The 14,234-nt window shown below is 48.5% G+C and overlaps 1 protein-coding gene and 1 non-coding gene across 5 annotated transcripts in view; one reads left to right on the top strand and one right to left on the bottom strand.

Annotated features, from left to right (window-relative positions):
* Positions 1-14,234, top strand: part of COBL (cordon-bleu WH2 repeat protein) — a 270,372-nt gene that overhangs the window by 198,567 nt on the left and 57,571 nt on the right. The window lies entirely within an intron of this gene.
* TRNAK-UUU (transfer RNA lysine (anticodon UUU)) lies at positions 12,575-12,645 on the bottom strand. Its single transcript has one exon. It is a non-coding gene; the product is annotated as a tRNA-Lys (tRNA).

The following is a 14,234-nucleotide window of genomic DNA, read 5'->3' as shown; positions in this document are numbered from 1 at the left end:
TTTTGGGGAGACCAGAGTGAGCCAAGACACTGGAAATTCTTGGCTGGTGGCAGCGAGATCAGATCTAAGCTGGTAAAAGCTTAGAGGGTTCATGCTAGCTTCTCAGTTTATGAACGCTAAGGTTCAAATCTGAGTAGGAAGCTATGATAGCATTCATGAACGCTAAATCGGGTGCCACACTGTGTAGCATATATGTGATTATTATTTATTATTTGACTTACAGTGGAACCTAGGAGCCCCAGTCATGGACCAGACTCCATTGTGCTAGGTACTGTACAAACACAACACAAAGACACACCCTGCCCCAAAGAGCCAGCTCTCTAAGTATGAGTAATGCAAGATCAGATCCTTACAGTGTATACTGTACATTAAGATTTAGAAGGATCACACACGTGCTCAACAAAAAGAATTGTATTCCCTATATTTAAAATATCCTTCAAATAGCCAAAAATAAACCACTAGCCAAACTGCACCTGAACATCAGTGGTGCTTTGTTCTTTGAACAGGAAAACGTGCAGGCCTGTAGTATGACTCAGAAGGTCCAAGAGGAAATGGAGGTCAATTCACATAAATCAAAAGAGACCAGAGTAGAGCTCAGAGTCTTTAGGCCATGGAAATGTCTGAAAGAATGCATAAAATAGAGCTATATTTGGAAGTTAGCTATTGAAACTCTTCTATGAGCATACTTGTTATTGGTGGTTTTAGCTGAGGTATATGTTTCTGGCCAATAAAGTGAAGTTATTTTGGGTCACCTGACTAATTAGACATGGGGGTTCTATGTGAAACATTTAATTTTCTGGATGTTCTAACTGTTAACTTTGGATAGTTATAAATACTATTCTATATGTGTATAGAAATAAAGAAGTAAGGGGAAACAATGAAAGAGCTGACTGTGGAGCTAGAGAATGATGTCACAATTTATAATGGGCTATGTCTGTAAGAGATAAATAGAAAGTTTGACACAAAAAAATGGACAGCATGATAAAATTCCTTCTCGTTAGGCACAGCTCCAGTCTGGGTTTTACTTTCAACCATTAGCACAGGTGAAAAATGTTAGTGATGGCTTACCATGGGCTGATGGCAACTTCTGGACTCCCTGTGATTATTATTACCCATATTGCTTCAATTCATATTGCTGACAGGGGGCTAAATACTAGTTGTCTTATTCATGCAGCAGTCCCATTTGCTGCAAGAGTACTATTTCTATGGGTAAGGCGAACAGGATTGACCGCATAAATACAAAACTGATGTCCAAAACCTGTCCTCAGACAGTTGAGTGCAATTCTCACTGACTTCTATAAGAGTTAAGCATAAGTGAGTCCGTTTCTTACAGTTAGATCAGTGCACATCAGTAGTAACTCTGTTTTTAAGTGAATGGAGTTACACCATTGTAATAGTGAGGAGAATCAGGCCCATGAGAAGAGAATTTGCCTCAGTTTTTTTCAACTGTACAAAATATTTGTCTCCTCTTGCTGACTGCTGGCAGCTAGTCCATTGGGAAGGAAGGCATAAGTACAGCACAAATGTGTTTTATGTTCTTTCTCTGTATTATCTTGGAAATATGAATCTGTCATAGGGATTTTATGGAATTCTTAGCAATGGAAAACATCAGTAAGAAAAAGGATGAATTGAATAAACCAAAATGCACAGGGGAACTCATGGTGAAGTTTAAAAGAAAAAAGTTTAGAAAATGGGCTCGTTTCTGAGGTTTTTTAAAATCACCTAATAAAATGTCGGTTTGTAGCAGAGGTGCATTAATCGTTTTTACTTTTAACCACGATACTGCATGTGTTTTTCATGCAATTTTATACATGCTTAAGTCTTTGTTCTCCAAGGTGGCTACTGAAAATCACCTTTACAGTCCATTTGTTCAGATCCTGAAGCATGCTTGGATTGCAGCAGACCACCTCTGTAAAGGATGCAGTTTGCCAAAAACTGCCACTCAAGACTAACAGTTGCCAGCAAAATGTGGCTAGCAGCATATTTCTCAACCAACCCTTATTATATAGGGCAGTTTCTGTTTTTAGATCTAGTTTTCCTTCTGTCTCACTGAGACTTGCTGGAATCCCCTTTATCAATCGCTGCATACTACTAGAACTACTTGGGATGATTTATAAAGTGGAAGTCTGAAGAAATCTGCTAAATAGTCTTGCCTGTATTCCCATGTTTTCCTGATCTGTGGTGTCTCCTTGCTTTTCATAATCTGTTGAATATTATAGCTTAAACCCCATCCCACGTAGGGCCAGGTAAGGCAGGCGAGGTACCCAGTGTGAGTAGCTACTCCATGTACCTCTCAGCCCCAGGGCATCTCATACCTGTTAGTGTCCACAGAGCAGGAGAGGAGGGATGAGGTCTCTGCGTATAGAGAGATCCCTCAAGTCAGAGCTACTCTGCACTGAGGGTGAAGTCAAGGAACTGTATCTCGATGCAATAAAAGTCAGGGAACCAGCAAATGGACTCAGGGTCATAGGTGTGGGTAGTGAGTGAAAGGGAAAAAATGGCACTTTAGATCAGCTGAACTATGGAGAGGTGGGAGATCAGAGAGAAAAAAGCTACAATAGTTGAGGTGAGAGAGGATCAAAGCAAGAGAAAGGGGTGATTTTGCTCATGTTGATTAATTCTTCGAGTGATTGCTCATATCCATTCCAGTAGGTGTGCGCGCTGCGCGTGCACGTTCGTCGGAANCACATAGGCATCTTTATCCAATGGTTTTCTATTCTCTTAATTTGGCTATATCACATCTGGTAACTAACCCAAATCAGGTTTCTAAGTATATGTCACCCTTGTTGTTTGATCGAGGGCTTTTAAGGAGGTTTTTTCAACAGGTGACGGGTCCTTTTTTCGCTCTCTCTCGCTGTAAGCTCTCTTGGGCCATGGTCATTACATTTTTGCAGCGCTGTAGTTACGCTGTGGTTAAGTGTGTGGCAGCGCTGGTGTGTCCCACTGACGTGACAGCGCTGGCAATGTGTCACTTTCTGTTTGCAGCGCTTGTTGTGAGTGGTGATTGTGGCTTTCCCACGAGACCTCGTCTTTTGCGCGCTTGGGGTTGTGGGAGGAGAGGGTGCGGGTTTCGCTTACTGTTCAACCCTGGTGCATCGTTCCTTTTAGCTGTTTGGTGCTGTGAGTCTTGCGCTTGTTTCTGTAAGTGGGCCGAGGGGCTGAGACTTTGCTGTGGTGTGACCGCATCAGTTGGAGTGAGCTATTCCTTTGCTCCCAAGTGACAGTAGGAGATCTCGAGATGTATGATTCGGTGACCGCTGCACTAAATTGTTGTGCGTAAGATTGTCGCACCGTGGACGCGCCTTTGGCTGCCAAGCTGGAGTGTGGAATCGAGTCGTTATGCAGCTGGATGTGATCGTGCTGCGACTTAGATGGCAGCATTTCATGGACTGTGTGTGGAGCTCGCGCCAACTGCTGGAGGGACGAGTGAGTGCCTGTCAGGGAGAAGGCGGTGGCTATTGCGCTGAAGGGGCAACTCAGAAGTACGATCGTCGCAAACAGTTTGGATGGGAAGTAGACCTTGGATAGTGGTGATGCAAGTTTTGGCATATGTCCTGCTAAAGACCCTGACTTGGGAATGTGAGGAATTCTGTATGGTTGAAATGGGTTCCCTACTGTGGGCAATAGCTGGCGCATTTCCTATTTGGCCCCCCTGATCGAGTAGTTTCGAGAGTATTCTTTTGTTCCAGTCGCTTGTGTCACCGTGGGTTCAGACATTTACACAGGAGGCCTGGAGGTGTGATGCACGATCTTCGGACAGCTGTTCGAGCTGCAGCAGGGACTTTTTTCCTCAACGGAATCTGTGTGGACAAGTGCCTTGTGATCTTGGGACCCTGTTACCGTTACCTTGTCCTGACTACGGAGCTTGAAGGAGCCAGGCTGGTTACTACACCGCGAGCCCAGTGCGAATGAGTGGGGGTTGCTTTTGCGTTAAGGAGATAGGAGTCTTACGGGAGTATGTGGGGAAGCAGAATCCGGCGTAGACAGTGCTGTATCTCTAATATTTGTGAGGAGGGTTGACTTCAGTTGCGAATGGGCATCGGGTTCCCACGTGGAGGTTATTCACAGGAGGGTATGAGGCGCACGTCGCTTCAAGTTAGGGATGCCTTAAGGAGCTTGGCTGAAAGCAACAGTAATGTTGGGTGCCTCAAGGAGAGTGCGTGTTGCCATTTTTGCCATGCTTTTTTCATTTGTCCAGTATGTCACTTCCTGTATAATAACGTTTTTTAAGAAAGAAATCCTGTTATTAATAAGTACTAAGGGGTAGGGCTGCTGGCAGTAATCAGAGTTTGAATTGTCTTCCTTGAGGCTGTGCAATGCCTGCGCCTTCGGTTTATTGTGCTGATGTGATGGGTTGAGTGATAGGGTAAGGGTGTGTCTCCAGGGCTGTTTATGGTAATATGTTGTGGGGGAATGGAGCGGCCGGGCCCTCGTTCGGAGCGCTGGTGGGTGTTGAATAATGCCCTTTGGGCTTGTGGTAGACCGGTGCTGGGGGTGTTTTTTTTTTTTCTTTTCCTTCTTTTGTCTTTTATTATTTTTTTTTTATCTCTCATTTTTTCTTTTCGAATAACATGATTAAATGTTTTTTTTTAACGGGCAATGGGTTAGCTTTGGTGGGGGAAGCACCGCGCCGTGCTGGTAGCCTACCTCTGCATATCTATCATTGACTGATGATTTGTGTGGGTTCGTCGCGGCAGCAGTGCGCGCTCCTCGCTCTTTTGTCATGTCCAATCTTTTTTTTGGAGCCCTTTTCTTCTCTTTGGTGGCTCTTGCCCTCGTCTTCCCTCTCTCATTTTCAAGGGCTTTTTTTTTTCAATGATGTGACACCAAACTTGGATTGGGCGATATCTGTCTCGCAACTTATCAGTTCTCTTTCTGATGGCGTCTCTCTTTCTTCTCTTGTTTTTATTTTCGTAAGTTCGTGGTAGATCTTTTCTCAGTCGTCTGCAATACCGTGTGTGCCGCTTCCAAGTCCCTTCTATATTATGCCAACAGCGAGTTAAGGTTATGAACGCTGTGTCTATATGTTGTTTTGAAGGACGTGTTTCGTGTGCATGTTCATGGGCGGTTCTGTCTTGCTCGTGAGAGCTGACCGCTCCTCCACAATCGTAGAGACGCTTATATTGTACCCTTTTAGTTGATCTTGTCGATCAGATGTTGCAACTTTTATGGTGACTTCAGGTTTTGTGTCTGCGACGTCTCGTGGGTTACAGTGTAGGTGGTGCTTTCTGCTGGCTGGGCTCTCGCCATCATATATATCTTTCGAAAACTGTGTGTTCTCTTGCTGTCTGGATTTGGGAACCTCCGCCAACTTCCCTGGGAGCACTGGGGGCTGTGTCGTTATTGAGTCTGCATTCTACGCTCTTCGTCTTTAGCTGTGCGGAATCGCAATTAGAGCGGACCTCGGTCTGGCGACTGTTACAAAATTCCTGCTTTTAGTTGCAACACCCATTTGATACGACTGAAGGCCAGATTAGGCCTTTGTGACTCTTCTTGGATGGGTTGAGTCCATTGGCAGTGGACGGCGTTGCTTCGATGATTGAAGCTTTAACTCTTAACGGTTGTTCTTTCTGACGGCAAGATGTGCTCGAGTGGGCAAGAGACTATATTAACAGCGCCTGTCCATCTACCTTCATCATCCTCTTGTCTCCACTCCGCTATGTGGATACCCTGGAGGGACTTTCTACGGCGCTGGACGTTCGGTTCTCACGGGAGGTATGACCTGAACCTGTCGTCCCAGGCTGGTGATGGCTTCAGAGACTTGATTTGAACCGTAGAGTTTTGCAGAGGAAGCTGTGCGTGGACTCTGTCTCACGTGGGAATGGGTGCCTGTGCTTTTGCATACATTCAGTGGGTAGTTTGTGTCTGCGCTTCTGAGTAACTTCCAGGGAGGTCCGCGCGAGACCATTAATCGCTGGCCAGAAATTGCAATGGCCCAGTTGGAAGCTAATTGGCTCTGTTTTCATCCCAGAGCCGCACGGGCCCATCCTCTTCGCGAAGGGAAGTTCTGTCTCTTCCACTTCTTGGTTCAGGCTTTCTCCTAGATGTTGCTAACCTCGCATATGCTCCTATTTTTCGTACTTCCTTTCCTCTCCCAGTTACGCAAAATGTTTCCGGGTCCGCCGGATTATTGGGGAAACTGCCTAGTGCTTCTCTGTTTTCTCAGGAGGAATGTTAGTATGCTGGTCGTATTATGGGCTACCTTCTCTTAGCCCCGCTCTCCCATAGATGGATCCCTCTCCTCACCCGCTTTACGCTGTGCTTCTGTCTAACTCCCTACTTTCTGCGATTGCTCACTGGCCTTATCACTCGTCCCTTTACGTCGGCTGGCGGCCGCTTCTGGTGTGGCCGCTAACGCCTACGCTGGTGCTAATCTGGCCCGTCCTTAGCCCGTCCCTATTCTACCCAGCGACTCCCCTCCCTGTCGAGGCAGCCATTGCCTCTCTGCTGCACCCCCTTGTGGCATCGCGCGTTGTTAACTGACCGTCGATGCTTGGCCTCCCTGACTCCTCGGGTCCGTTGGGAGACACCTTGCCGTGTGGCGGGTTGCCGTGGGATGGCTGCAGGCTCTGCTGGGGCACACTCTCCTGGAACTGGACTTGATCTCGCGGTTATTATTTTTGCGGCCCACGGCCCTAGGGGAGCGTGTGGGGGCGAGGGGGCAGACGACCATACGACTCATGCGACGTCTGCCTCCTCCGACTACTCGCAGGATCCTCGGGCTCTGTCCTTTCGCTCAGGTGCTTCCATGAGTGGGGGCGGTGGGGTGGGGCATGTTTAGTGTGATGGGATGAAGAGGCAGTAGCCTATGCCGGAGGGTTACTGCAATAGCTAGCCCTCACATCAGCCCAGGATGATTCGGGAATTGACCGAGCTATTAAGGCGCGCGTGGGCCGGTAGCATAAGTTTCTGTTTGCTCCTCCGGTTCCCACAAACCCTCTATGGGACCACGGGCCGTGGGCACAGGGTGGGGCAGGGCGAGAAGTTGAGCACCTATTCCGGTTGTTGCAGGCGGTGTGCACCGTTATGTGGGCCCTCTGCTGGAGTCGCATCGGTGGGGCGGACGTTCTCCACCGGTGGGAGCACGGTGTGCAGCACTTCACCATAAGGCCTTTGCAGGCTCCCCAGCTGCACGACGAAAGCTGGCGAACACAGGGAGGGGGACTGGCCTCCAACTGGCGCTGGGTCGGCTACGTGTTAGCTGGGCCAGGAGGTCACTGACACGCTTGCGGAAGGTGGGTGGTTTCCTCCGGCGGCTGTGTGTTGGTGGGGCTCAGCCTCACTGCAAAACCTTGGGGCGTTTTACGGTCAGCGAGGAGTGCTCCCCGTGGGGCCCATGACTCGCGGCGCCTAGGGCCATTTTGGCGGGCTCTCGCCCTGAAAAGTAGTGTCTGCCGCCTGAGTCGCCCTCTAGTGGCTGTATATAGAATAGGACCGTCTGTCCCTCATGTTGCTTATTACGGCCGGAGGCTAGAATGTAGCTTAACATGAAGCTCCTTTTAAGCTGTTGCTTCGCGGTCTTCATGTTGGGGCCTCGATTCTTGCGCGGCTGGTCGGGTCAATGGGATGCTTGCTTGTTGCTTGCTTATTTCCTTTGAGGGCTCGGCGCGCAGGATCATTGATCTGGACAGGTGGGGAGCTTATTTGTAAACCAGGGGAACGGCGTCTTCCGGGTTCCCTGAGAGCGCCATTTGTGACGGTGTGCTGGGTACGTGGTCGGGAAATGGGTGAGTACAAGACGCGTTGTGACCTCGTGGATGCGGGGTATGTAGGTGGAAAGTAGGGGTGCAGCCAACGGCGGCCGATCCACCGGACGACATCTACCGTGGCGGCGTGTGCATTTGGATGTTTGTCTTGAGTGCTTTGCGCAAATGCTCCCTGCATTGTTCTCCTTTCCTGGCGTATCTCTTCCGGCCAGCGATCGTAACCCGCCCCTTTGCTTAGGGCGAAGATATCAGTTTGGCTTCTCGTTGGCTCTCGCGGCCAAAACTGTGATGTGGCTCGAGGTCTTCGGTCGAGCAGGACGATACAGGATGGAAGCATTCATGGTGGGATGGGACGCACAGCAGCTCTGAGGTCCAGCCAGACTGTCTCAGTGTTAAGTCTAAGGTGTGGGTAGCTCAGACACGTGTTGCCCAGGCTCGTGGTGTATCAGCAAGCGGTTGGTATCCTCAACCGTCTACGCTCCAGCGCTGGGCCGTCTGGCTCGGCAGCTGCAGGCGCGTTGACCGCCCTTCACCCTTGTCGGCCCTTTCCTGTCCCAGCTGGGCAAGACACAGGCAGACATCGAGCTACCCAGCTATCTCCCGGCCCGTTGTCGTACGTGCCACTGATGACTGTTGGACCTGTGGTGGGAGTCATGACACGTGGAAATAGATGGGCACAAGTGTTGGTAATGTTGGGCGACCTGATTAGGCATTGTATGTCGATCAATCAACTTCTTATTCGGTCCAAATAGAAGTGGCTATTCCTCACCACCTACCCTCCATAGGACTGACTAGGTATGTTCTGCTGCCCTTCACTCATGCAGGAAGGATAATAACATTTCATACCACTCAGTGCTAAAGTGATTTGTAACCCGCCACCAGCCAAAACTGGCCATTTTGGGAAAGCGGCCCCCTCATGCTGCACAGCTAGGCAGAGCAGTGGTGTCTATGCAAACACGGTCTGTTCCTGAAGTCTTTCCCCCAGCTCCTCACTAGATGTGAGGGGGGAGCTCATTCAGCCCCTGCTTCCACTTAGTGTTTAAAACTCCATATTGTCCCTATCTTTGCTAGCCTTAGATTTCTCCTCCTGTCCTTTCTTAGACAGCTTAGATGAGGTGGCTGAGTGGTTAAGGTGATGGGCTACTAGTCTATTGCTTTCTGCATGCATTGGTTTGAATCCCATCCTCAGTGGATACATTTAGTCTTCACACTTTCTTTATAGACAACCATCTCCCGCTCTGGGGCAATGACAGATCAAATGACATTGCTTCTTGCAAACAAAAAATCTTCTCAGAAACTCCAACCCCTCCCTTGCTTTAAATTAAACGTCTAAATCCCAGATTTCTAAAAAAATTCTCCAGTCCTGTATTTCTTAGTTTTCTTCTCAAAAGGTAACAGCCTCATAATCTCCCCCAGACACCCTGGTATCTCCCCAAATAATTAAAATGCTCCCATCCTGAGCAAGTCCACAACTGTGAACCAGAGCTAGTGTCTAGGCCAAGCTGTTCAAAAGGAGGCAACTGAAATATTTTCTCCCTGCTTCCCTTGACAAAGTCTGACTGAGAAAACAAATTTCCCCAAACTGAAAATTTTCTGCTGAGAAACCAGCACTAGTCTGTTTGGGGCCTTTGGTTTGAAAGTATTACTGTTATTATTCTCTTCTGATTTCTAAGTCAGTTCAGTCCAGTCTTTGTCCTCCAGGTGTGTTTCCAGCAGCTGAGCTGTGGGGGAGAGAGGCCAAGTCATGATGTCTCTTCCCCTCTTTCATAGTTTCTTCCAACTTGCTAGGAAATATCTTTGCTAGGATGTGAGTCAAGCAGTGTCCATTGTCTCTGTGCTATCTCAGAGAAGTCTGCATTGTACATGGTTCCTGGGATAGTCCTCGGGAGTGTGGATACATTCAACGGGCCAGCAGCGAGTCTGGCTCCTCCCTTGTCACACCTGAAAGGCTGGTGCTGGGCATTTCCCAACCTCATAACATATCTCAGTAAGGCACAAAGAGCAAAACTTCATAACTTCCCAACCAATGCGAGCACACACAATCCAACAAGATATTAATGTTCAACAGATGAAGACTTTTGAAATGATACCTCACCAGGCAGATTTTGTACAAACCATGTCAACATTATATGAGAGTGGTGAATATGGGGCTTCCAGGTGCTGCTCTGAGCACATCGTGCCACACCTGGGCTTCCATTGCAATGGAGACGTACCCTTAGAGTCCATCTCTCCTGGGATAAAGATAGCAGCAGGGCTGGTCTGGGTCAGCTGACTTGGGCTCCTGGATGTAAAGCTGAGGGGCTAAAAACCGTGGTGCGGATATTTGTGTTCACGCTGAAGCCTGGGTTCAGAAACCCTCGCCCCTCGTGAGGCCTCAGAGGTTGGGCTCAAGCCCATATGTCTGCACTGTAATTTTATAGAGGTTGGGAGGGAGAACATGCTCTTAAGGCGGATTGGATTATATGATTTCAGCTGATGGACCAGCTCACTAGGTTTTTTATGGCATTTGGACAGCGAAATGCTTGAGTGTTTTACATCTATCAAGCACTCAGTTATCGTGGAGCTCCTTTGAAACATAATGGAGATGGGAAATGAAAATGTTTTCCCTTTTTTTAAAAAGAAAGAGTTAGAAGAAAACATGGGGTTTGAACTGAGGACCAACTTAAGTTGTAATTCAAGCACTCTAACACTGAGTTATACCCCCAATAATAACAGGAGCACAGATCGTGTTCTCCAGACTTTTGAAGGACAAACCCTGCTTCATTGAGGTCCTTTGCCATTTCCCAGACCACAGGTGGTTTTTAAAAAATGGGGTTTGATTTGAACTTTCTTTAAATGTGGTAACATCACAGCTTGCCACTACCCACCGATATAGCTTCTCCCACTGACGTAAGCTGCACCTCTTGGGGAAGTGGAGGATGAAACTACAATCCAAGAAAACTCCCTCCCCTCAGCATAGGCAGTGGTTCTCAAACTGGTGAGTCAGGACCCCAAAGTGGAATGTGACCCTGTTTTAATGGGGGTTGCCAGGGCTGCATTAGACTTTGTTGGGGCCTGGGCTGAAGCCAAAAAGTCGAGCTAAATCACCCAGTGCTGAATCCTTCAAGCTCTGTTTTTCCTCCCCAAATGGGGCAGGGGCTCAGGCTTTGTTCTCCTCTGCCTCTGCTCAGTGGGAGGGTTGGTTCCTCTTTCCAGGGCCATGTAGTAAGGCTTTTTTGCAGACGGGGGTTGCAGTGAAAGGAATCTTGAGATACCCTGCATAGAGCCTCTGAATATGTCTAGACTTGGCTCCCTGTGGCCCTGGGTTATTAAGACGACTGAAAATACAGGCCATGCAGACACCACACACCAGCCTTGCCGAGCAGGCAAGAATCAACCTTCCACAGAGAGATGGCCTGTTGTTTTTAACCCGGTCTCCCTAAGCACTCAGCCACAACCACTTAACACAGGACTTTTCTACACTATGCGTTCTGGTCTCACTGGAAGGGTATTGCCATGTTTGCTTAGACCAGCATTAGGAAAAAATCGTGCGCCTGGGCAAAGCTTGTATTTTGGCACTTTCCCATTGGCCCTAGATGATTCCCCACTCCCCCTTTACCGTAAGCTCCTGCATCCCACCCCTTGCACCTCCATCACCCTCAACTCCTGCCCCCTCCTTGCCCCCTTTGCCTGAACCCTGTGCACCAGACCCATAGCCCCTCTCCTCAGCCATCTTCACATGGTTCCAGTGCTGGGGAACTAGCACTTGATTCTCCCTCATTCCACCTGGGCTTTGGCAATCACTAGCCCAGATTAGCAGAGTAGGTTCAAGTGGTTTCCCGAAATTGTGGGGCATGGTCCTAGGCGACAACAGAGGAACATTATCGATGGCGGGACCTCGGGCCTGCAGCCATCCCCCAATGGAGTCACTCTGTCCAGCTCTTCCCCACCCCCACCCTCAGCCTGGGCTTTGGCTCCATAGCTCAGCCTTGGCCCCCTTACCTGTCTGCATTCCCCTGCCCAGCAAGCAACAGCCCACTCCCAGCCCCCGGTTTCTTGGCCTCGCTTCGATGGGTCACGAGCCATGGATAAGAGGGCACAGTATGTGAAATGTTGGGGACCACTGGTTTAGGGTGACGTTCTCTATCACTTTCTACAAAGTTCCAATAAAAGCTATTCCTTCATCACCTAACCCCTCCACAGGCCGACTAGGTATGTTCTGCTGCCCTTCGCTCCTCTGTTCTGTTGCACCTGAAAGGCTGGGTGCTGGGCATTTCCCAACTCATAACATATCTCAGTAATGCACACAGAGCCAAAATTTCAACTTCTTCAACCCAATGGGCACCAAAATCAACAGATATTTAATGTTCAACAGATCAAAGACTTTTGAATGATACCTCACTAAGGCAGCTTTACATAACCAGTTCATCCATTATATGAGAGTTTTTATATGGCTTAGGTGCTGCCTTTGGCACAGCGCTGCCACCCATGCGGCTTCATTACATGGGATGTCCTTTAGAGTCCATCCTCTGGGATAAAGATGGCAGCAGGGCTGGCCTGGCTCTATCTGATTGGGCCATGGAGGTAAACGAGGGGGACATGAGTTTAGGCTGACAAGAGCATCTTTCATTTGGACGATCCAGAGAAAGGGGAAGGCCAACAGGTGATTCTAATCCTTGGGATTATTCTGTGTGTATGTGTGTTGCGTGTGGCAAGGGTGAAGGAACATGTCGTATATGCCCAGGGGCTTTATTCCTCCAGGATGCAGGACAGAGGGATGTCAGGAAGTCTGCCCTTCAAACCACAAACAAAAAGGCCTTCTGAGGAAAGGGAAAAGTAACATCAAAGAGGACTCCAGAGAGAGCTTTAGATCTTGGTGAGCAGTTTATTGCCTGACCAGGGACTTGAACTTGACCCTCAGATTAAAAGTCTGATGCTCTGCCAACTGAGCTAGCCAGGCTCACAAAGAAAAAAACAAGTGGTGCAGAGGATAAATTAGTCAAGAAACAAGAACAGGAAACATATGGGAAACCTGCTGCTCTCTCTGGCCCGGTCAACACTACGAGTTTATATCGAATTTAGCAGCATTAATCGCATTAACCTGCACCATCCACAAATGAAGCCCTTTATATCGATATAAAGGGCTCGACGTATCTGTACTCCTCCCCGTGAGGGGATAGCGCTGAAATCAGTATTGCTATTTCGATTAGGGTTAGTGTGGGCAATTCATTGTATTGGCCTCCAGGTGCCATCCCACAGTGCACCATTGTGACCGCTCTGGACAGCAATCTGAACTCCCAGGTCATCTCTCTTTAAGTTTTCTAATGGAGATTCAGTCCTGCCTGGAATATCTTGCAGCGGGAGTGCCCTCCCTCCCTCCCTTGAGCTCTACTTGCAGAGAGCAATAAAGTCAGTGTTTTTAAATTCCTGCATTTTTATTACTCATCACACAAATGGGGGGACTGCCACGGTAGCCCAGGAGGGGTGGGGAGAGGGAAGCAACGGTGGGGTTTGCAGGGGCACCCCTAGAATGCATGCAGCTCATCATTTCTGTGGGATGTCTGGGCTCTGACCTGGGTGGCCGTTTGCCTCTCTGGTTCTGTAGGCTTGCCCATAGTCTAGACAGGACTGACTCTCCCTTTAGACAAAACTCAAAGAAGGGAATGACCTGGGTATCATTCCCATTTTGTGCCATGTACCCCACTGACCTCACCAACGCTGGCCAGGAGCACCCATGACAGCAGCAGATGGTACAGTATAACTGGCAACTGTCATGTCACTTAGCGTCTGGCTGCAGAACAGGTGGCAGTAATCTGATTCTGTAACTTGCAAAAGCAAGGGAGTGCTGAGCTGTGTGCGCTGCAGCTGCGTCTGTCAGCCATCATCCAGTAGACATACAGTGTGACGCTGAAAGGCTGAACGGGCTCCATGGTTGCCGTGCTATGGCGTCTGCCAGCAATCCAGGAAAAGGAGCAAAATGATTGTCTGCCCTTGCTTTCATGGGAGGAGACTGAGTGCGACATTTACCCAGAATCACCCATGACACTGTTTTTCTCCCATCAGGCATTGAGACCTCAACCCAGAATTCCAATGGGTGGGAGAGACTGCGGGAACTATGAAATAGCTATGGGATAGCTACTCACAGTGCAACGCTACAGAAATCGATGCTAGCCTCGGTACATGGATGCACCTGCCGAATTAGTATGCTTAGTGTGTCTGTGTGCACTCGACTTTACAATTTTTTTCAAAAACTGGTTCGTGTAAAATCGGAATAGTCCCCTAGTGCAGACATACCCTGTGATTAACAACTTGGTGGCTAATAGAAGGTGATGGTTCAAACTCAAGTGAAGATGGAGGTGTTTTTTTTTAGTGATGAGAATCCAGTACATTTACAGGCTGAAAATCTCCTCGAGTGCTAGCTCCTCGCGAGTAAGTGGATTTGCCAGATGCATTGGTGGTATAGTGGTGAGCACAGCTACTTCAAGCAGTTTGACCTGGTTTGATCCCAGCCAGTGCCATGATATGATGTTTTCTCCTCCTGGATTGTGT

This window comes from Chelonoidis abingdonii, chromosome 2 (genome assembly GCF_003597395.2).
Source record: "Chelonoidis abingdonii isolate Lonesome George chromosome 2, CheloAbing_2.0, whole genome shotgun sequence".
Taxonomy (NCBI): Eukaryota; Metazoa; Chordata; order Testudines; family Testudinidae; genus Chelonoidis; species Chelonoidis abingdonii.
This window is presented reverse-complemented; position numbering and strand designations above follow the sequence as displayed.